Source organism: Eurosta solidaginis, chromosome 3 (genome assembly GCF_040869045.1).
Source record: "Eurosta solidaginis isolate ZX-2024a chromosome 3, ASM4086904v1, whole genome shotgun sequence".
Classification (NCBI taxonomy): Eukaryota; Metazoa; Arthropoda; class Insecta; order Diptera; family Tephritidae; genus Eurosta; species Eurosta solidaginis.
In genome coordinates, this window is record NC_090321.1 from 266,639,850 (window position 1) to 266,663,389 (window position 23,540).

Genomic DNA, 23,540 nt, shown 5'->3' on the forward strand with positions numbered 1-23,540 from the left:
TTTGATATGGCAGAAAACGAAACAAAATCATTTCGTTAATTTGAAGTTCTTAACGTTAATAAACGAAACGAAATGACTTTGTTTCGTTTATTAACGTTAATTATCGTAACGAAATGATATCGGTTCGTTCGTTAAGCAAGCCTGGCTTTGACTATACATTCAAAGAGTTTCGAAGTTGAAGAAAGGTTAGAAATGTGTCTGTAATAGGCACAGTTATTATACTCAGTTAAACAGAGCTCACAGAGTATATTAACTTTGATTGGATAACGGTTGATTGTACAGGTATAAAGGAATCGAGATAGATATAGACTTCCATATATCAAAATCATCAGGATCGAAAAAAAATTTGATTGAGCCATGTCCGTCCGTCCGTCCGTCCGTTAACAAGATAACTTGAGTAAATTTTGTGGTATCTTGATGGAATTTGGTATGTAGGTTCCTGGGCACTCATCTCCGGTGGTTATTTAAAATGAACGATATCGGACTATAACCACACCCACATTTTCGATATCGGAAATTTCGAAAAACCGAAAAAGTGCAATAATTCATTACCAAAGACGAATAAACACGCCCACTTAAAAAAAATTTTTTTGAGTCAAATTTTAACAAAAAATTTAATATCTTTACAGTATATAAATAAATTATGTCAAAATTCAACTACAGTAATGATATGGTGCAACAAAATACAAAAATACAAGAAAATTTCAAAATGGGCATGGCTCCGCACTTTTTCATTTAATTTGTCTAGAATACTTTTAATGCCATAAGTCGAACAAAACATTACCAATCCTTGTGAAATTTGGTAGTGGCTTGATTCTAGGACGATGACTGTTTTCTGTGAAAAAGGGCGAAATCGGTTGAAGCCATGCCCAGTTTTTATACACAGTCGACCGTCTGTCCTTCCGTTCGGCCCTTAACACGATAACTTGAGCAAAAATCGATATATCTTTACTGAACTCAGTTCACGTACTTATCTGAAGTCACTTTGTATTGGTATAAAAAATGGCCGAAATCCGACTATGATCGCGCCCACTTTTTCGATATCGAAAATTACGAAAAATGCAAAAAAAAAAAATGCCATAATTCTATACCAAATACGAAAAAAAGGAATGAAACATGGTAATTGGATTGGTTTTTTGGACGCAAAATATAACTTTAGAAATTAACTTTGTAAAATGGGTTTGACACCTACCATATTAAGTAGAAGAAAATGAAAAAGTTCTGCAGGGCGAAATCAAAAGCCCTTGGAATCTTGGCAGGAATGCTGATCGTTGTATTACATATATAAATAAATTAGCGGTACCCGACAGATGATGTTCTGGGTCACCCTGGTCCACATTTTGGTCGATATCTCGAAAACGCCTTCACATATACAACTAAGGGCCACTCCCTTTTAAAACCCTCATTAATACCTTTAATTTGATACCCATACCGTACAAACACATTATAGAGTCACCCCTGGTCCATCTTTATGTTGATATCTCGAAAAGGCATCCACCTATAGAACTAAGGCCCACTCCCTTTTAAAATACTCATTAACACCTTTCGTTTGATACCCATATCGTACAAACAAATTCCAGAGTCAGCCCTGATCCACCTTTATGGCGATATCCCTAAATGGCGTCCACTTATAGAACTATGGCCCACTCCCTCTTAAAATACTCTTTAATACCTTCCATTTGATACACATGTCATACAAACACATTCCAGGGTTACCCTAGGTTCATTTTCCTACATGGTGATTTTCCCTTATTTTGTCTCCATAGCTCTCAGCTGAGTATGTAATGTTCGGTTACACCCGAACTTAGCCTTCCTTACTTGTTTTTTAATATGGAAGTGATTGTTGGCTCGTTCCATTCGTCAACAAACATGCTCACAGCCTAAGATTTATGTAAAGCGGACGAATTAGAAAATATTTACGTAATGTATCCAATACCCTTTTATCAACAAAGGGTGGAAATGCATATAATTAGTATAAAATACTTATTGGATGGATATGTTATTGTGCTATGTAATCGATATTGAACCATTACTAAGGACTATATTTACCCAAATATACGAAAAACGCAAAAGAAAATGTTGAAGAAATTTAATCACTTATTATGCGCAAGCAATCCAAAATAGTCGACATGCAAGTGAAAGATTTCAAATGGCAGTTGTTCAAGTAAATTGATAATGACATAAACGATAACAAACTGACAACCGATTAACTTATGTTTAAGTATTTGACTGAAATTCGACGTAGTGGAAACTGGAGCAGAATCAAAATATGTAAGTGTTTTATGAATAAAGTGCTGACGTTTGAAATGTTTGAGTGTGGGTTTCAACATTTATTTTTATTCATAGCAACTGAAACTTGTTGGCGGCCACCGTGGTGTGATGGTAGCGAGCACCGCCTATCGCACCGTATGCCCTAGGTTCGCACCCCGGGCAAAGCAACATCAAAATTTTAGTAATAAGTTTTTTCAATTAGAAGAAAATTTTTCTAAGCGGGGTCGCCCCTCGGCAGTGTTTGGCAAGCGCTCCGGATGTATTTCGCCATGAAAAGCTCTCAGTGAAAACTCATCTGCTTTGCAGATGCCGTTCGGAGTCGGTATAAAACATGTAGGTCCCGTCCGGTCAATTTGTAGGGAAAATCAATAGGAGCACGACGCAAATTGGAAGAGAAGCTCGGCCTTAGATCTCTTCGGAGGTTATCGCGCCTTACATTTATTTATTTATTAAACTGAAACTTGTTAATTTATTTGTACATAGGAAGATGGTTAAATCGATTTTAATTTACCTCATCATTATTTATAGACGCTTAATTGCCTATGCGACTTAAGCCGTTGTGTGACAACTCACGCCAATTACGCCTGCTGCGCTATAACTGTTTTCATTTGGGAGCGCCAATGAAGCCGCTACCAACTGCCCTGCCAACTCAGTGGCTCAGTGCTCTAATAATACTGAGACCTGAAACTTTCAAAAATTTTTAGATCCCTATGAAACCAAAATTTTTAGGATACAACATTCTTTTAGTAGATGTGGCAGGGATCGAAATCTTTAGAGAAATAATTGAAAACAAGTAAAGGTGTCTAAGTTCGGGTGCAACCGAACATTATATACTCAGCGTGAGCTTCAATTGTACATTTCATTTCAGATAAATTACTTTTCTATTTAACACGTGGCACCGCCCGTTTAAAAAAAATTTCTCCCCATTTCCTATTCCCCATTTCGAAACTATTTTTTGCTAAGTTATAGCTTATTATTCTAGCCTACGACCCTTTTAAACTTGTTTTATATCTAAGTTGCTGTGGTCTTTAACAGATCCCGTCCATTTTTACTAGAAATAGTTTCTGCTGTAAGGAAAATATGTGTACACAATTTCATTACGATATGTTAATTTTTCTTCAAGTTATGGCTCCCGAAATATAGAAAATTGCTTAGTCCAAAAGGGGCGGTGCCACACCCATTTTAAAAAATTTTTGTGTTTTCCAATTTAATGTTAAAATTCAATTTAGAAAGTAAAATTCTATTGATACAAAGCTCTTTTTCGCTAAGATATAGGTTATTATTTTCGTCTAGACCCTTTTAAAAATCTTTTATATAAAAGTGGGCGTAGTCCTTAACCGATTTCATAAATTTTTCTTCAAAGCTTTCCTTATAGTAAAGGCAAACTCTCTGCCGAATTTTGTTACGATACGTTTAACGATTATTGATTTATGATTAATAATATTTGCAAAACTGATTTTATCACAAGTGGGCGGTGCCACGCCCGTTTTAAAAAAATTTTGCAAATTTTTATCAAAAGTCTCAATATCAGTCCACACGTCAAATTTCAACATTCTAGGTGTATTATTTACTAAATAATCAGGTTTTTTGTGTTTTCCAAAAAGTTATATATATAAAAAGTGGGCGTGGTTATTATCAGATTTCGCTCATTTTCAATACCAATCTATTCTGGGTCCAGGTAACCTCATGTACCAAATTTGCTGAAGATATCTCAATATTTACTCATGTTATCACGTTAACGGACAGACGGACGGACGGACATGGCTCAATCAAATTTTTTTCGACACTGATGATTTTGATATATGGAAGTCTATATCTATCTCGGTTCCTTTATACTTTTACAATAGGGCGGGTCGATTTAATAATCGCTCATTGCTCTGTAAAAATCGTATTCTAGGGATCAAAATAAGAAACTTTGCCGAAGGAACCATACCCCTAAAACAAATTCTGATGCCCCCCCCCCACCCCCCTTTGGGTCGAACTTTTGGGTAGGGGCAATTTCAATTCTACCTGCTGTGTCTTGTGGTGGCTTGAACAAAACAACACAAGCAATTTTACGATATGCAATAGTGTCACAGTGATACCTTCAGTTTTTAAAACGGTTGAATAAAAAACCCACACTACTATGTTTACGACATGAAAATGCATCACAGTGATGCCTTGGTTTTAAAAGGGGGTTGTAAAAACGCTTAATTCTAATAATTTTTTTTAATTTCTTTTCTATTACTAAGTTAAATTCATTTTTTCATTTACATATGTTCTGACTAAATAAATTTCTAAAGAGAAAAATAAACTCCAAAAAGAAAAAACATAGGCATTTCAAATTGGGATTTTTCAAAATTTACCCCTACGAACCAAAGTGGGGGGGACATCAGAATTCGTTTTGGGGGTATAGTTCCTTCGGCAAAGTTTCTTATTTTGATCCCTAGAATACGATTTTCCAATCACGGATAATAGACTCTCTGTGCAAAGCACGCTGAGTATAACAAGGGGAGCCTTGCGATTGATTTTTAGTAACATTTTTTTGAGCTAAAACTTAAGGCCTTACATAGCAAAAGAACAAAAAACTCCTTAAAAATTCTTTGGAAATCTTGTGATCGAGTTTTAAGTAGGATCCCGGTAAGCTAGAGACTTGAAACGTGGTTCAGGGGCCAATTAGAATGAAGTACCTATAAAAAGTGTTTGCTAAACTGCGCGCGGCCGAGATATTTGGAAAATCGTCAAACTTTTGCCATACATTTTCAGGAAGAGAGCGCCATAAATGTAGCATAAAGTTAAGCTAGATTTTTTAGCAGATTATGTCCGTGTTGTAGGACGCATCAAAGTGTTTATAAACACAACACAAAGCTTTAAGGCTTCACAGCTTAGCAATCCAATTGTCAACCGCACCTACCCGATAGAGATCCTGTAACAAATATTAATGTATCACACTGTTACGAATTTTTTGAATTCTCGATAATTCTCCACCTTCAGTATAGGAAAATGTTTATACCCGCCTACTTCTCCCAGTGTCCAGACTTTTCGCGAACAGCCGTCTCGAATAGTTGTTTATTTATTTCTCATTTCTGTAGTTCATATTGGCTTTGGCTACATACATTATATGTGTAGTTTATGTAGGGTAATATGCACCTTTTATTGCTGCCTAAATTTGTATGAAATATTCTCTGCGTTAGCTGCTGTTTTTTAAGCACTATGAACACATTCAGTCTATGGGCGGTCTTGTTGACAGGCCAGTTCAACCTAGCTGCTGTGTAAATGTGTGTCAAATATTTCTGTTGCCCTCTATGTATGTTTGTATGTTTACCTTTGTATGGCTATTATTTATTCCTGGAGGCATAGTCACATATCGAAACTGCTAATATTCGCCACAGTATTACCAAATATTGATCGAAGAGTAAAGATGTTGCAGGGACGAAAAATAGTGTGAAGCAAGCTTCACAAAATTATAGTAGGTCACATTCACCACTTACCACAGCAGAATTTGTTAAACAATTATTTGTACACTTTTTATTCAGCTAATCTGTTCAGAATTTACATTTTTACACTCAAAAACTACAATCAGTGTATTTTGTGTGCTTAAGTTATGTTAAAACGTGTGTTAAAGTTTATGGTGTGGTGGAAGTGACCTACTAGAATTTTGTTACGCTCCGCTGCTTTCCACCGAAGTTTGCGCTTGCAGCATCTTTACTCTTCGATCAATCTTTGGTATTACTTTGTTTAAAAAAGTTATATACATACAAACTTACAAATGAGGCCAATATAATCGCGTTAAAATAGACAATACATTTTTGAAAATCAAAAAGCTTAATCGTTTCGTACGCTTTACACGAAGTGGCGGGACCCTACTGAGTATTTTTAAATACTAAAACAGCAATTTTTTGACAATGAATTTGTACACAAAACTCCCAGATCTCCAACTATTAGCACAGTATTGACAGGGATCGATAATTCGACTAATCTAGTATCTCATATAAGGGATATGAAAATTAAAACTTGCATGAGATATAGAAATTTATCTTTATTTCAGATGTGACACAGGCTTTTTCGCATAATTTCTACTCCTCTGTAGATGTAGGTCCAAATCAAAATTTTCAGCGATGTCTCGTTTTTGGTATTTCAGCTTTTTGTAAAATATGCGAATGGGCTCAATTAAGTTAAAATAACTTTGGTATTACTTATTCTATGCGTGCACACTTTTTATTGCAAGACTTCCCACATAAGCAATATTCAGCGAATAGCAGTGATGTAGATTCAATTGTTATAGATACTTGCTTATGGAAATTTGATTTTGTATGGGAGGTTCAACGCCCCTTTTTCCAATAAACTTCAACTTTTTTTTTGGCGTTGACAATGTTGGCAGCTATGCAAAGTTTCAGTAATGTGACTGAAGCGGTTCAAGTGAAATGTGATTTGGAAAGAAAAATATGTGTTGGTTGGATCACATCCTCATTTTCCATTGTTCCCACTTTTCTCTTCACTGATATAATGTCAATGTTGAGCATCTGCTTGCGAAGTATCATTGGTCTGGTATTATTACCCTTAGAGATATTTGATTTTTTATATGTTTCGACCAATTTTGAACCCGACCCCTTTAGAATTGGCTGAAAGTTTTTCTTCTTTTTCTAGCTTACGAAAAAGGTTTTTCAGAAGTTTTTCAAATTTTTTCATCCAACTCAAAAAAAGTTATGAATTTTTAAAAAAACACCGTTTTTGTTTTCAAAATGTATAACTTTTTCAAAAATTGACCGTTTGGGATAATTTTTTTTTAAAAAATATGATGTACTTTTCGGAAAAAATACAAAAAAAAATTTAAAGTTTTTTTTTCAATTAAATGAAAAAAAAAAAAATTCTCGGCCCACTCCGGGATTAGTGGGGATGATTGCCGAATTGACTGAAGTTTTTTATGAGAAAAAAAGGGCGAAATTCGAAAAATCTCGAAAAACTGAAAAATTACAAAAAAAAAACTTTAAAAATTTTTTTGTATTTTTTCCGAAAAGTAAATTTAAAAACAAATTTAAAAAAAAAAAGATCCCAAACGGTTTGAAAAAGTTATAGCACTTTGAAAACAAAAACGGTGTTTTTTTAAAAATTCATAACTTTTTTTGAGTTGGATGAAAAAATTTGAAAAACTTCTGAAAAACTTCTTTCATAAGCTAGAAAAAGAAGAAAAACTTTCAGCCAATTTTAAAGGGGTCGGGTTCAAAATTGGTCGAAATGGGATGGAATACCCCATATGTATATATCTCAGATACTACACCACCTACATACAAAAAATACCTCCTTTGCACTGGAGTATTCTATTTCTTACAAATTGTTGCATATTTCCGTCAAATCAGACAAAGGGGAGTTGAAAAATTTGCGTGTGACGTATTCAAATATAGATGGATTAGCGAATAACGTTGAAACTTAGCAGCACATTGATCAACACATATTTTATGGCTTTTTTATTACATTTGTTTATTGTCTTCTATACAATAATAAACTTATACAGTATGCGTCAGTGAGTGAATTCAGTGGCTATGTTTGAAATAAACCCATTTGGTTTTGCTCATTATAGCTAAAAGAGAAATATCTACCAAACTAACTTATGGCCTTATTGTCTTACACAATTTTTGAGGCTATGAATCATTTGCCTATCAATTAAGTTTTATTTGAATGAGAGGTTGTTTAATTTTTGAAAGGTAAAATAATGCCTGCGGCACCACTTCCTTATTTATTTTTACAAATAATGATTGTTCTAATTTACTACTCATACTTGAGAACAACTGACCTATATTGTTATTGATTTGATATCAATAAAAACCACATGTCCTTAGGCTTTCATAATTTAAATTTTGTAGGTCAAATATATGTATGTACGAATTTAAAGTGAGTATTTATGTAAACATAATCTTGTTAAATTCATTGAAGGCTAAAATTTACTTTTTATGATAATTTCACGACTCACGCTGTTTTATCGATATGAACTGCTGGTACTAATTATCTAATTGAAATTTTAAATATATATGTATTAGAGCGGGTAACATTTTTTTTCCATCAGGAGTATACCAAAAACTTAATCTATAGTTGATTCTAAGAAAAATTGCTGAAGACACCATAGCTCTAAGTCCGATTTCGAGTCCACCACTTTTGCAAAATAGATATTTTGCAATATGAGTGTAGGGTTTGGCACAAAAATCTTCATAGCTTCTGATCGATTTATAGGAAAAATATCATCAGGCTTAAATTATGAGAAATTAGCCTAAAATGAACTTTTAACTACTATATTATCATTAACAAACTTCTTATTAAAATTTTTTTTCTTTACAGCTTTTTGTATTTAAATTTAAAATGGATGAACCAAATCGTTCTACATCATTTGAATCCACTTTGTCACATATACTTGAATACGATTACCATTGGATTATCAAATGAATTAAATAATCTGAATTTACCGTCTAGTCGTGACATTTTAAGATTTTTTTTTAAGTGATCATGCTAAAATGCAAAGTAAAATGTTTTCGCATAAAAATGTAACTCCTCATGTAATTGATAAATTGAAATTCAACTAATTGATAGACGTAGTATTTTAAGAAAAGTAAACGTTTTAATTGAAAAATATTGCGAAAACATTAAACACAGAAAAAAACTTCAGGAATTTACAGCATTCGTACAACAAATGAATTATTTTACATTGGAAAATGTAAATGCAAGTTAAAAACAACAGAATGCTTATGTCGTTGAATACCAAACCATTTAAAAGAATTTGTGATGGACCAATATAATGATAGAAAATTCACAATACCTGAATATATGGATGACATTGTAGAAGAAATACATACAACAATACCAACACTGCCAACAGTTAGTGATGATCCAACATACGAACCACTTGGAACAGATATGGAAACAGGTGAAGCGCAAATTGCAAATGAAGCAGTTGCAGAAGTATCTGTTACAGTGAAACGAGGACATTATACTCAACGATACGATGCTATAAATTTTGCTATGATGTGTGACAGATTCGGTGTTTCAGATAGAGTTGCTTCATGTTTAGCAACAGCCCTTTTCAAAGATATAAATTTTCGAGATGTTCGTGATGAACTTGTCATAATGGATAAATCTAAAGTTGCAAGAGAAGAGAGAGAGACGAATGGAGAGTAAAACAGATTTTAAAAATAATAACATAACATTACTTTTATTTTGAAAAATAAGTTAAAATGGTCAATTCTTAGTAAAAATATTTTTTTTAAATAAATTACATTAAACTTATAAAAATTATGTTTTTTGCTTATTACTTGAAAATAAAGTTTTTTTTTTTTTTGAAAATTTATTTCTGCTAAACGAATTCGAAAAAATAATAACTGTCTGAATGAAAGTTATTGGAAATGTTTTAAACAAAAAAAATGTTGCTATACTCCGGATGAAAAGAAAAATCCATACATACAATTTGACCCGCTCTAATATGTATGTACATATGTAGTTTATTACCTCGATTTTTCTATAGGATAACTATTATTTGGATCAGAGACCAATCTATTGAATTGATTATTATTTATGGTATGATTTGAAATAATTAGTGTTAGGCAAACATGGCGGGTTATATTCAATTTTTTTAACGAGCCTCCTGGGGTGCCTGGTTACTTATCAAAACCAAAATCTTAGATCGGGTGCTTTCCGAGAGAAAAGCTGTACAAAACAATCTGATATAAAATATAAATAACTTTTGTGTTCGCTGGGTAAATACTTACAAATAACAAACAATTTCATAACTGTTGCACAAACCATTGGAAACACCTAAATTTCTTCTCTCCGACAAGAAATTTCAAATCAGTTTACACACAACAATGAGGTACGAAAAAATGGTGCGATCCGGGGTGCCATGAAAGCCGACAACAAACATATAATGGTCGAATACAATGATATTAAAATATATAGAAATAAATCACAAGTTAAAAATTTATATACATCGAAGTTTCAACAATATAATACATAACAGTACAACTGGATATCTGAATAGAACTTAAAGTAATAATAAAATCTGCACAGGACTCCGAATCGATCCCATCCATCATCATTATTTTTTCATATATGTATAAGTCTAGGCAGTTATGTGCCAATTGGGGGCTGACGTGAAGGACTAAAAAAGGTGCTGACGCGAAGTGCTCATGAAGGAGCTGGATGACCTGTAGAGGGTCATGCGAACTACGTGCGAATGTTGTTGATGGCGTAGTTAACAGTACGTTATTCATGATGTGTGCAATATGATTTCGCGTGCTTGCATTTAAAACCAATTTTTTAAGATAAACGGTTTTATGGAAAAGAATACTTACATTAAGTAATAATAATACTAAAAGCTAGAAAATAATTAGGTAGGTCCTAGGTACTAGTCATCGCCTCCTCATGAATCTAGCGCGTTGATCAGATAAATAAGAATTTGGCGTGGGTTACACCAAATTTCTATTGATAGTCAACCGCTCATAGTTTTACAAATGATATTTTCATATTTGTAAAAGTAAGACCAACTATACCTTAATCAGGACATGCTACGCCTCACGTTTTTAGAAATTCCACGCGCCCAACGTTTTTATTTATTTGTCTGACGCCCTAGATTGGTGAGGAGTGTGATGACTAGGACTAGGATTCTATAGCTTTTAGTAAACAATTCTAATAATAAACCGTCATGTGTTTTGAAATAGTCAGCTATATGGTCTATGAACTTTGATTTTTCTAATTTACTCGTTTTCGAAGACTTTACTCGACTCTGCGCCACTTATGCTTGTCCCTCCTTGAAATCCATAGTATTTTCATGTCACTTCCTTTGTTCCAAATACGAGCCAAATCGGACCACAAATACGAGTTTTTTGAATATCTCGATCCATGCGGCACCAGCGGATTTTTTTTCCATAAAGCGATTTTTATTTCTGTATGTAATATGTGTTCCAAATATACTTAGAGGAGTTTTTTCTTCTTGTTATTGCATTGTCATCGGGTTCTGAACTATATTCCAAGTCTCAAGCTTGTAGCTTATCGGGAAGTTACATAAATTTCAATTACAAAATTCGTAAACAACGCTCGCTACACAGCGACAAGGTAAATAAAACCGTTTAAAAAACCATGGCTTTTAACTCGCTGAGGAGAAATGGGCTATTCACCAGCCCTCTCAATAAAATATCATTGGCAGACACCTAACATTTCCCTGCAGCTCGCAAGAAAAGGATGGACGATTTCTTTACGGATCCCACAACAAATAACTCAACGCAAAAAGCAAGAACTGTTTTTGAGCTGATACCAGTTTGTTACGATAAATCTTATACTGCGGCTTCCAAATGCTTGATGCATATTCTAATTTCGGTCTCACTAGGCCAGTAAAGAAAGATTTCGTAACATAAGAGTCATTAAATTCTTTTGACCATCGCTTAGTGAAGGCTTTAATATCCCTAGATCGAGTCAAGAAGGTTTCAATATGGAATTCCAAGTAGAGTTTAGAGTTTATTGTAACACGGAGTTCGAGCTTTCTGGGACATTCTGAGGAGGAAGTCTGTCTTCAGGAACACGAATAGGAAAAATATTCTAACGAAAAAATATCACTGAAGATGACCCTGTACAAAGTGATGAAGTCGAAAAAAAAGAAAACAAGAGAGACAAAAAGGTAGAATGCCACAAACTATTCAAAGTGTAAATCAAAAATTTTTTTAAGACTAAAGTATTCCGTAGCCAATCATCGGAGGTTCGGTGGCAATGTTTCGTAATTGAGTGCTCTATTCAATGGAGTCTATTATATATGAATATTAAAGTACAAGTGTCAACCAAGAGCAAAGAAGTAAACCCTTTCCAAGGATTATTTTATAGATGTCAATCGAAAGCCACAGCGACTGTCGTGATATGGTTCGTGAAAAGTCCCTAGGCAGTATATTGGCTAGCACTTCGAGTGTATTTCTGCCATGAAAATTTTCTCGTTGTGAATTCATCTGCCTTGCATAAAATATAGGCCATTTAGGTAGCATCCCGTCGTTTGTAGGCATAAATCTCTTCCGGAGCAAAAAGCGCCAATTATTTTTGGGAACGTCCGAACATTGCTGCAGGGATAAAAGTTATGCAATTTTAATAGTTCTATATTCCCTTATTTGCCATTTCTACGACATTTCCATGCCGCATAACCCATTTCGCTAATTTCTAAGAAATTTTTATGTCACCTCAAATATGAGGTATGTTTTAGGCATTATTATATTTCTACATTTAAACTTTCCTTTTTTTCAATGCCTATTGTTTTTATACTCCAAAAAGTGTGCCAGGATGGAACGTAGCGAGATTTTATTTGTGGTTATGGATATTATTGTTGCTTTTGTGGTTTTTATACTCAGCTGAGCAGAGCTCACAGAATATATTAATTTTGTTCGCATAACGGTACCCCGTAACTAATCGATATAGATATATACTTCTATATATCAAAATTATCTGGGCGTAAAAAGAAATTCATTTAGCCATGTCCGTCCGTCCGTCCGTTCGTAAACACGATAACTTGAGTAAATTTTGAGGTATCTTAATGAAATTTGGTATGTAATTTCCTATGCACTCGTCTCAGATCGCTATTTTTTCGATATAGAAAATTTTGAAAACCCGACGGATAAAGCGATGAAACTTGATAGGTGGGTTGACCTTATGACACAGAATAGAAAATTCGTAAAATATTGGACAATGGGCATGGCAGCGCCCATTTTTAAAAGACGATTATTTTTAAATTTTTTAAGCTGTAATTTGGCATTCGTTGAAGATATCATGATGAAATTTGACAGGAACGTTACTCCTATTATTATATGTGTGTCTGTCCTTCCGGTCGGCCGTTAAAACGATAACTTGAGCAAAAATCGATATATCTTTACTAAACTTAGTTCACGTACTTATCTGAGCTCACTTTATCTTGGTATTAAAAATCGGCGAAATCCTATGAGCACGCCCACTTTTTCCATATCGAAAATTTCGAAAAATGAAAAAAATGCCATAATTCTATACCAAATACGAAAAAAGGGATGAAACATGGTAATTGGATTGGTTTTTTGACGCAAAATAAAACTTTAGAAAAAGCTTTGGAAAATGGGTGTGACACCTACCATATTAAGTAGAAGAAAATGAAAAAGTTATGCAGGGCGAAATCAAAAGCCTTTGCAATCATGGCAGGAATACTGTTCGTGGTATTACATATATAAATAAATTAGCGGTACCCGACAAATGATGTTCTGGGTCACCCTGGTCTACATTTTTGCCGATATCTCGAAAACGCATTCACATATACAACAAAGGGCTACTCCCTTTTAAAACCCTCATTAATACATTTAATTTGATACCCATGTCATACAAACACATTCCAGGGTACCCTAGGCTCATTTTCCTACACGTTAATTTTCCCTTATTTGACAAAGGATGAAGGAAAATCGTTCCAAAAAAGTCACCCTTGGTCTACAATTTGGTCGATATTTCCCAAACGTATGTGATATGGAATTAAAAATCACTTATAAACCATCTACGAAACCCTACGAAACCAACGCAGCTAAGCTCTCTGCTGAGTATGTAATGTTCGGCTACACCCGAACTTAGCCTTCCTTACTTGTTATTTTTATTCTACTTGTGCTCTCAACGGATATATAAAGTTTTACGCAGAAGCAGTTTTTTGAACCAACTTATATTTTCTAAATAAAAAAAATAAAACACGAATAAAACAGGTAAAATAAGATAACAATTGAATATCCCAGTTTGCGAAGGACGCTTGGGAATAAATTCACAGAATTAGGAGTGTACTTATACATACATACATACCTACGTTACATACGTTGTAATCGGAATATTATGCAAATCCACGTCAGCACTAAATGGTTGTTATTTTTTTGTAAATTTGTTTATGCTTCTGTAGGCGTTCGACAATTGTCTTGCATCAGAAAATTGCTCCCACGCCACGGCACACGGCTTAGTTGTAACCAAGGAAAAAACCGATTCAAAAATTTTTCCTATTTTGGTTGAGTATTTCAAATAAATATGGGTTCTGATTAAGAAGAAGAAATAAAATAAAGTGGTGAAGGTGTAGAAGATAAGTTTAAGAGGTACATAGGTGAAGGGTATATACGGGGATGGATGGAATAAGGAAGGGTGCTGAACAGAAGCGGACCGGAAAACAAGAGGAATAAAAGGGGGATATAGAGAACAAGGCGAAAAAAAGAAAAAAAAAGAACGGGGAATCGGAGGAAAAAGGTTAATAAGCGTGACAGAAGTTAAAATTGAAGGTGGAGATAAAGGGAAAGAGAAACGAATCGAACAAAAATTGAGTATGAAGAATAAGAGAAGAGTAATATCCTGTTGGAACGCCATGGCGTAATATTTCAGAAGCAGTTGGGAGTGTGCTGTACCGCAGATAATTCATACAGCGGTTTTCTAGAGTACTTTGGAATGTTATCTTTTGGGGTGCTCCGTGGATTAACACTTTGAAGGTATTTTAGAAAGTACTCTCACGTGAATATTTCATGGAGTACGCACAAACAAAGCGAGAGAAGGGGTAGTTGATTCTCGCCTGGTACATCGCAATGTTAATTTTACAACTTTTTTGTGTGAATTAAGATTAGTTCTGGAGCACTCCTATACTCCTTAAGGACTATTCCTCACTCTAGCTAAGCTTTGCTAGTATATTTTTGCGTACAAGCTAGCACAAATAGGCAAGTGTGTATGTGTTAAATAAAGCGCAACTGGGGCGTATGCGGCTATATAATAATTATTTGTTACTCATACGCCCTGGGTGACCTTTGCTAATGGAAAATATTTATTTTATTATTTTTTCTTATTTAACACATTCGCATATTTTATTCATTTGCTTCCATTCCCTATGTTTTGAGCAATAATTTATTGAAAAAAAAAAAAATAAATAAATAAATAACTAGGGTGGAGTATGCACAGTTATATTTGTAACCCCCACCCACCCCTTTAACTTCTTTTACGCATCAGTGCTATCGCACATGCAGGCGCATAATCTCTCACTCCCGCATTTATGTATTTGCTCTCATTACGTTGTCTCAACAACCTGACCTTACTCACTATTGATTCTAGCCGCAATTACGTCGCAACTTTTGGTTGAGTGACGAATAAAAACAAAAAAAGCTGCCGAAAGCCATTTTCATACGTTTCCTGTCCAACTGTTATTAGTTCAACTTCCTATTTCGATTTTTAAATTATGCGGCATCTTTGCTCAGCGCTCAGTGAAATCGCAGCATTTCGAGCATTAACTACAACAGCGAGTACATCAGTCGCAACAGAGAAAATTATTTCAACAAACAAACAATGCAGAATTCATTTATTTAATAAAAACGCTTGCGTTTGTGTGTATGTGCGACAATTCTAATTGTTGCTGTATGTGCAGCAACATTAGAACAGCAACACAAGAAAGAAATATCGCACGTCACTGAATTAGGCCGACGCGTTGACTTTCTTCTCAAGTGCATTTGAACTCAACGAAAAAATTACAAAAAAAAAAACAAAATTGAAATAAAAAAAGTAGTAAATTTAACTACATACATATATATAATTGCAGTGAACTTTTTTGCAGTCACCTCCCTAACGTACGACGAACTTAGTTTTCACCAAAAACCAGCAAACAACCTTCAGACCTCGGCTGCATCAACGGCGTTCACCACCATCGCATTTCATAACTTGTTCTCAGTTGATGTTGGTCGCTTGTATGGCGCAGTTAGTGAAACTAATGCTCTTCTTCTTCTTCTTCTGTATGCTTACACAACCGCAGTCTGAGTGGAAAAGTGAAAAGTGCGAAATTTTAAATGGGCCAAACGTAGTTAGTAGTGAATACAGCGCTCTAATTTATTACAGTTAGAGTGAGCATGAATCAGAGTGTGTGAGTAAGTATCTCTTAAGCGTTCAATTAAAATATATATATACAAAACAGATTGAGTCGAATAACAGCATACACGAGAAGAAATCTTTGGCGAGGATGGTGTATTGAAAAAATACGAAATTGAAGACAATACATTATGAGTTTTTGTTTAGGAAGAACAAAACTTCCGCCTACTGAAATAAGTTTTTCCAATTGAAAATTTAACTCAAAATGATCTTTGAATAGTATTGTGCTGGGCATCCAGAATTCGGACCTTCGATATTTTTTCTAGATGTTGGCTCGGATTAGTGGTTTAATAAAATACTTAAGACTATCTCAAGGCAGAAATTAAGACAGGTCTTAGAAAACTTCTAGTATTTGCCAAGAGGACGGAGTTATTATACAACATAAGTCTTGGTACCTTTATGGGGCTCTTAAATTTTCTCGTAAAATAAGTTCTGCTAACATATGAACACATTTATTTATTCACCGGCCAGTTTACCATAACCTTTTCTAATCTGCGTCGTGATCCTTTTTGATTTTTTTTTCTAAAAATTGGTGGAACTGGACATTAATGTTCTATGCCGACTATGAACTGCAGCTGCAAGGCATATGAGTTTACACTGAGAAGCTTTTAACGGCAGAAATACACTCGGAGTGTTTGCCAAATCACTGCCGAGGGGCGATTTCGCTAAGAAAAACTGTCTTCTAATAGACCCATGGTGATGCCTTAAATAGTAGGTAAACCATACTGTACATAATACTGCGAATAGAAAAATTTCGTGGAGTCAACAACTGTAGCTATCGGCCTACTTCCGATCATATAAAAACGGTTGACTGAGAGCAGCCAACTTTCTTCTACTTACTGCCGGACAGTGGCACAGTGGCTTTCACCCAACTGAATACATCTGCAGCTGCTTAGGTTATTATATTAGCGGTGTGAGTACCTATCAAACAATGACCCGACTTATTCAGAGTGAAAAGAGTGTTAGTGTGCCATTTATGATAGCTAGGCCAAAACAACCTTGATGACTCGCATGCAGGACCAAATGTTGACCAAAGCATATTTGCCCTGTCTATAGTGTTCCTGCTCGCACAAAAACTTTAATGAGGTCATAGATATACCTAGCTAGTCATTTGAAGGAAGGATGTTGGCTATGATACAGTTGCCTTTAATATAACTGTATCTATTTACCCCTATAAGGCGAATACTGAAGTGCTTGGTCATCTCAAAGAGATATTTACGATATTCACTGATCGACTTTGTGTTATCGACATATGAGTCTAAGGTCTTTAGCACCACCTGGCTGTCCGAGAAAGTTATCATCCTTTTTCCGTCTCTAGATACAAGTGCCAGATAATTTGCAGCTCCACTTATCACTATAAATCCCGCTTGATAAATATTATAATGGTCAGGAAGGAGATCTCTATAAAAAAAATAGCACCCGTCAAGCTTAAAGTTACAGTAATTTCCCTTTTTGCGTATTCTTGAGAACAATTTTTTTCTAATTTTTTGATGTTGCTTCGCCCGGACTTCACCCAGGAGGTTCGGTGTGGTGGGCGGAGCACGCTACCAACACACCACGGCGGCCGGCAAGCCATGGCAAATACTGAGGACAACTTCGCACTTATTTACTATTTTCTGTATTAATGGTGGCGGTTACAATAAAACTACGATCACGCAGAAGTATAAATAACAAAAACAATAAAACTTACCTTTATCTCTCTCGCAACAACGGTACATATTACATAATAAGTTTGTGGGAGGTTGTAACTAGTACTTAGAAGCTATTTGCGATGGAAAAATTTTTATAAATTGACGGTTACGATACAATCGCAAAGACGCCTCGATATTTTTTTGGCGCATTATATTAAAAAAGTTACGCCGATATTTATTGACTCCAAAACGTCTACCAAGTCAAAACGGGGTTTCCCCAAGAAGTCAAAGATTTGGGGGATTAGGCCATATATGAAGTGAAGATTTTGTGTCCAAAGCGTACAGCTTACCGTTGAAAAGCTCCAGACTAAACAGTTATCTGAATTCTCCACCGAAATTTTATATCTGCTCCTTCACAATAAATTTTGAACTAACTGTGTAACCGGACGCAGGAAAATGTCCATCGTTCTCTCTGTTTTGCCACTAAGGACATTATAAGGCTCCGGAATTAACGAAAAAGCAATTGGCGCAATGAGAAATGTCCCAACTTTTCGAAGAATACTATCTATGTATATGCCCACGATGTTTAGGGCTTCGGCAATGTTTGATGTATCGGAGCGTTACTGTGAGGAGTGGAAGGAGGAGAGATGCTTGAAAGAAAGAGACGTAAGGCTGAATAGCATGAGCGAGAGAAGCTTCACCAGAAAACTTTTCATAAAAGCGTCAAAATTAGCTGCAGCAATGATAATGGTGACCTGGTAACAGACGTGTAAGGCGTGCTTAGATTGTGGAGGAAACACGTCGACGGACCGATTGAACTTTAGACCTGATAGATTTATTATAGACCAAATGTTCACGATATGCCAACTCCAGGACTTTACCGTGAAGGCGTGCAAACCATAAAGATTTGTGTATCATAATAAATATTTGGAAGCCCTCTACTTAGCCATTTGAAAACAAATTAGGCTTCAGAAAAGGTGAACTCTTATCGTGCGATTTATAGAACCTGATGCCAGGGCAATTTCTTGCCACAGATCTAAATTGTAATTTTACAATCTGTCATTAAAGCGTTGAATTGCTTGAATTTGCTGATGATATTTGCTTCAGACGCGCTAGACCTGCTGTTCTGGATAAAGAAGAGAAAAAGTTGATTTTTTTATGACACAGAGCCATGACACAAGTGGAGGACTTCGTCTTTTTGGGAACCAATTGACGTTTTGCCCTGAGTTCGAAATTGAAAAGTAAAGTCCGCTTTTGACGTACATTACTTCGGCGGCTCTATAAGGCTATAATCATAAATGTTCTGAATTATTTCTCGCAACTATGGATCTTGTCGAATGAAGATTTGTGGTCTTAACCGTGATGCCAACGTAGTATATCGAAGGAAGTTTAGTAATGAATTTCGTGGGCTTTACGTGGATTTGAATATTGTGCAAAGAATGAGAGCACATTCGCTTTTCTGGCTGAGGAAACAGAGGAGATTGCCATTGAGTTAGGGAGGTAGGTGGAATAAAACTTTATCTCCCATGGTGCATCCAATTTTTTTTTTTTTTCTCGGACGTTGTAGCAGCGCACTGCCCTCAAGTGGCCCGATGAAACCAGGCTAATCCTGTTTTCGTTTTTTTTTTAATTCATGCCTATTTTTTTTTTTTTTTTTTTTTTTTTTTTTTTTTTTTTTTTTTTGTTGTAGCCGCTCATCAGCTGAGAAATATAGATTCACAAAATACAATAGACTAAAAGTAAATATAATTTTTTAATTATTAAGAGAAGATAGAACCGTCTTTTTTATGGCAAAGAGCGAGTCCAAGAGCGAGACATCAATTATTCCCGAGTGAGAGTTATAATCTTCACACAAACATAGAAAAGGTTCGTGTAGTTGGAAATTGCTTCTGCATTGTTTAAGAATTATAGGTTTATAATGCCTTGAAACTCGGCATGGAACATTCAAGTTTACTTCGTTCAAAAGAAATGGGCTTGAAATCGATCCATTTAAAAGTCTAGCCATAAATAGTACACCTAGCATTTCTCTACGACTTGCAAGTGTAGGAAGATTTATTAGTTTTAACCGATTATTGTAAGGAGGAAGATTTTACGGAGAGTCCCATTGAAGATTTCTCAAGGCGAAAAGTAAAAACTGTTTTTGAATTGATTCTAGTCTATCCACATGAACTTGATAACGCGGATTCCCAATTATGATCCATATTCTAATATCGGCCTCACCAATGATGTAAAAAGGGTTTTTGTAACGTAAGGATCACTAAACTCCTTTGCCCATCTTTTCACAAATGCTAAAACTCTTCTCGCTTTATTGACTGTGGCATTAACATGAGGGTTGATACTAAGTTTGCAATTCATTGTAACTCCCAAGTCGACAAAAACATCAACGCTTTCCAGAGTTTGGCCATTAATTGTGTAGGAAGCTGGCTGTATGTTCCCACGTTAAAAACACATGGAATTACATTTTTCTATGTTGAGAGGCATACAATTCGCATTACACCAAATAACTAAACGATTTAAATCCGCCTGGAGTATAGAACGTTCTTCAACCGACGCGTATGACTTAAAAAGTTTTACGTCGTCGGCATACATTAAAATTTTAGAATATTTTATAGTTGTGGAAACATCGTTTATAAAGATCAAAAACAGAATAGGACCGAGATGGCTGCCCTGAGGCACACCGGAGGGAACATCGATGACATTCGAACAAATGTTTTTAAAAATGACTCTTTGAGTTCTACCGCAAAGATAGGAGGAGATCCAGCGAGTTAGGCCAGGTTGAAAACCAAGCAATTCGAGTTTATAAACAAGTAATGAGTGGCGTACTTTGTCGAATGCTTTGCTGAAATCAGTGTATATAACGTCGGTATGATGATTGTTTCTAAACCCATTAAAGACATGAGTTGTAAATTCAAGCAAATCGGTTGTGGTTGATTTGGCTCTACAAAATCCATGCTGAGAGCTATCTATCAATGCATCAGTTTTCGCGAAGCAGAGATGACTGGTGTGACTTGCTAAGCAAGGAAAGGAAATCCTTTAAGCTACGTACTCTCAAATCTTTGGTATGTTGGCTTTGAATTCCGGTGCTTTATTGAAGCGAAATTTCGATCTTATTGAGAATAGTCTGGTCTTGACAACAGATTATACCCTTCCTTTTAATTGCTTTAATAAATGCCCACTTTAATAAAAAATTATTTAATTAAAAAAATGTATTATCATGTCAAAGTCTTGCATGACCGGCATTAGTTTGGTGTGAAATTCATTTACTGTTATAAAATGATGCACTCGTTTGCAATTTGTGAGCTGTCAGTTGTTTATTGTTGTAGTTGTAAAAATTATTATATGACTTGACATACAATTTGTTGTACTAAAAACTTTTTATTACAATTTTAAATACGTTGCGATTTTCAAAAAGAAAATTTGTGTCTGTCTCGCATATACAAACTGTATCACACATACATACATACATTATCCAATTTATATATAAATCAGTGCAATAATTATATTTAAGTATACGCCATGTGTTGCCAATATTTTATCAATTTCAAACTGACTGAGTTACATACAAAAACATTTGAAACGGTTGGCGCGTTGTTTGGCTGTTATGTATGTGTATATGTGTATGATTATTTAGCTTGTAGTATGGACATCCTTTGTCGACGACGTTGCTCTGGTGTTCTAGAGAGGAAATCAAGTGTCAACTTCATAATGAAACCAACTGCAATGGTTGAGTGCTGAGTCAGCTGTAAGAAATGGACTTTGTCCAATGCATAATCATATATGTATATACATATGTATATACAACAGGTACCTATATATGGATGTTAGAGGTTTACGCCGATCGCTTTATCGGCGGCGGCGGCGTAGGCAGCGCGCCGGCGTACTCCGGTGTTCTTACTTTAAAAAAGCTTGATTTTTCTATTTACAAAAATAATATTTAGGAAAGGTTTTGTTTGTATGTATTTAAGGAAATCAACGTGTTGGCCATTTCGGAAAGATCCGTGGTGTTTGCCTCAAGATTTCGCAGACCGTTCAAAAATTTTCAGGAGTAGCTCCTTGCGCAGGGATTGTCCCTCGTTCACTTACTCCAGAGAGGCTTCGAACCTAACCCCGGTCTTTGGGAGTGGTACTGCTGCGTCTGCTGAAAAGAAATAGAGATACATAAAATAGCCACATTTTGTCTGCATATCTCGTGCAAAGCGTAGTTTCACCTAGGGTTAACTCCTAATAATCGTCGCGAACACAATTTCTTTAAATCATTTGTGGCTCCTTGGCGGTTACGCATAAAGGCTACTTACGGTTCTATTAATGGTCTATTAATACTCATGACTCTCGTAGCACAGGGCGCCTCCAGTGTTTTTAAGAGCTACAATTCCCGATGTGCAAACAGTAGCAATCCCTACAACCAGTCGCTACCGCGCCTCCTGACCCTCACATCATATGCCAGTACATAAGCTATAGGAATGCGACTTCGAACTCATACCTTCGTCGACTTCACTTTCCTAGAAGCTCTAGGTGTAGCCCCGAAGACTTTCCAACGGATGCTTTTGTCGCGCTATGCTGCCGAGCTACACCAGAGAAACGCCATGAAACGTTATGGAGTGACTATTCGGCCAAGGATGCCACCTTCGAAATCATAAGCAATCTAAGTGGAAGTCATTGCGTAATGGGTGAAAATCGTATAATCCTCGGCGCATCTGCATCATTAAAATTTTACAAGGACCCTGGATAAAATTTTTAAAATGTGGACCAAAGTTTGCAGACATTTGTGTTCACAACATTGATTTCAATAGTCTTCCTTAAATCAAAACGATATTTTAGAATGAAAGTCAACCGATTTTAAGGTGAAAGATGTTTACTGCTGTTTTCCGGCCTTATGATATAAGAGCTCATTATGGATGACCGCGTAGCTTCAGTTTTCAGACTTGTTCGAATGTCCACTACGTTAGGGTAGTAGCACAAACGGTCATTGGTTCGACAGTCTTCGGAAAGCTTTTGCTTCACCAATTTGAGTTTTCTTGCCAAGGACAAAGCCTCACCTGGTAAATATATGTGCCTACGTATTCACATTTGTAAAAGGAGCCGTAACGTGTAGTTGATATTTAATCTTGGTTGATAGGCTATAATCAATGTGATTCACTCCAAGGAACTAGTTTTGGATAGGGCCCGCCAACTTTAGGAAATGTCAAACCGGGAGGCTTGGGTGTTGAAGGATGAAGTGTGAAAATCGAAATTAACATTTCAGACGCTACTGTATAATTTCGCACATAAACATCGGGGCTTACATTCAAAAGCCCAAGCGATTTTTCAAACCCTTCTCATACATACATATATCCTCAACTTAAGTATTGAGGTAAGAATCATTTCAATGCACTGTTTATGCCACTAGAACCTATTAAAGGATTTTGCATCACTGATTTCGGTTATTCTTTCAGCCAATAGCAATATAATATTTAAAAAAAAAAATCGGCACCTTTTTGGGTATTTTGGTTTTTTTTACAACTTGAGGACAATTTGAAATGCCTTGGGTCATTTTATTTGAAATCATTGTTCATTATTAATTTTTTGAAAAAAATATGCAAAGTGAGCATATAAATTTATTATATAACTTTTCTTTTAATGTTTTCCAAGCGGAAATATTAGCCGTAACCAAAGCAGTAGAAACCCTCGGAGGAGAATAGCTTAAGCTGCAACCGTGTTAACTTTTATATTTACAGTCAAGCAGCAATTAAGGCAATAATCTCGCATAGCACAGCATCTAAATGCATG

The 23,540-nt window shown here is 35.5% G+C and overlaps 1 protein-coding gene across 1 annotated transcript in view; it reads left to right on the forward strand.

Moving 5' to 3' along the window:
* The first annotated feature begins 15,527 nt into the window (after positions 1-15,527).
* Positions 15,528-23,540, forward strand: part of LOC137245526 (protein FAM13A) — a 151,082-nt gene continuing 143,069 nt past the window's right edge. Inside the window, exon 1 of the mRNA XM_067776334.1 lies at positions 15,528-16,142. The gene's annotated coding sequence lies outside the window, so the exon portion shown is untranslated. The remainder of the gene's footprint in view (positions 16,143-23,540) is intronic.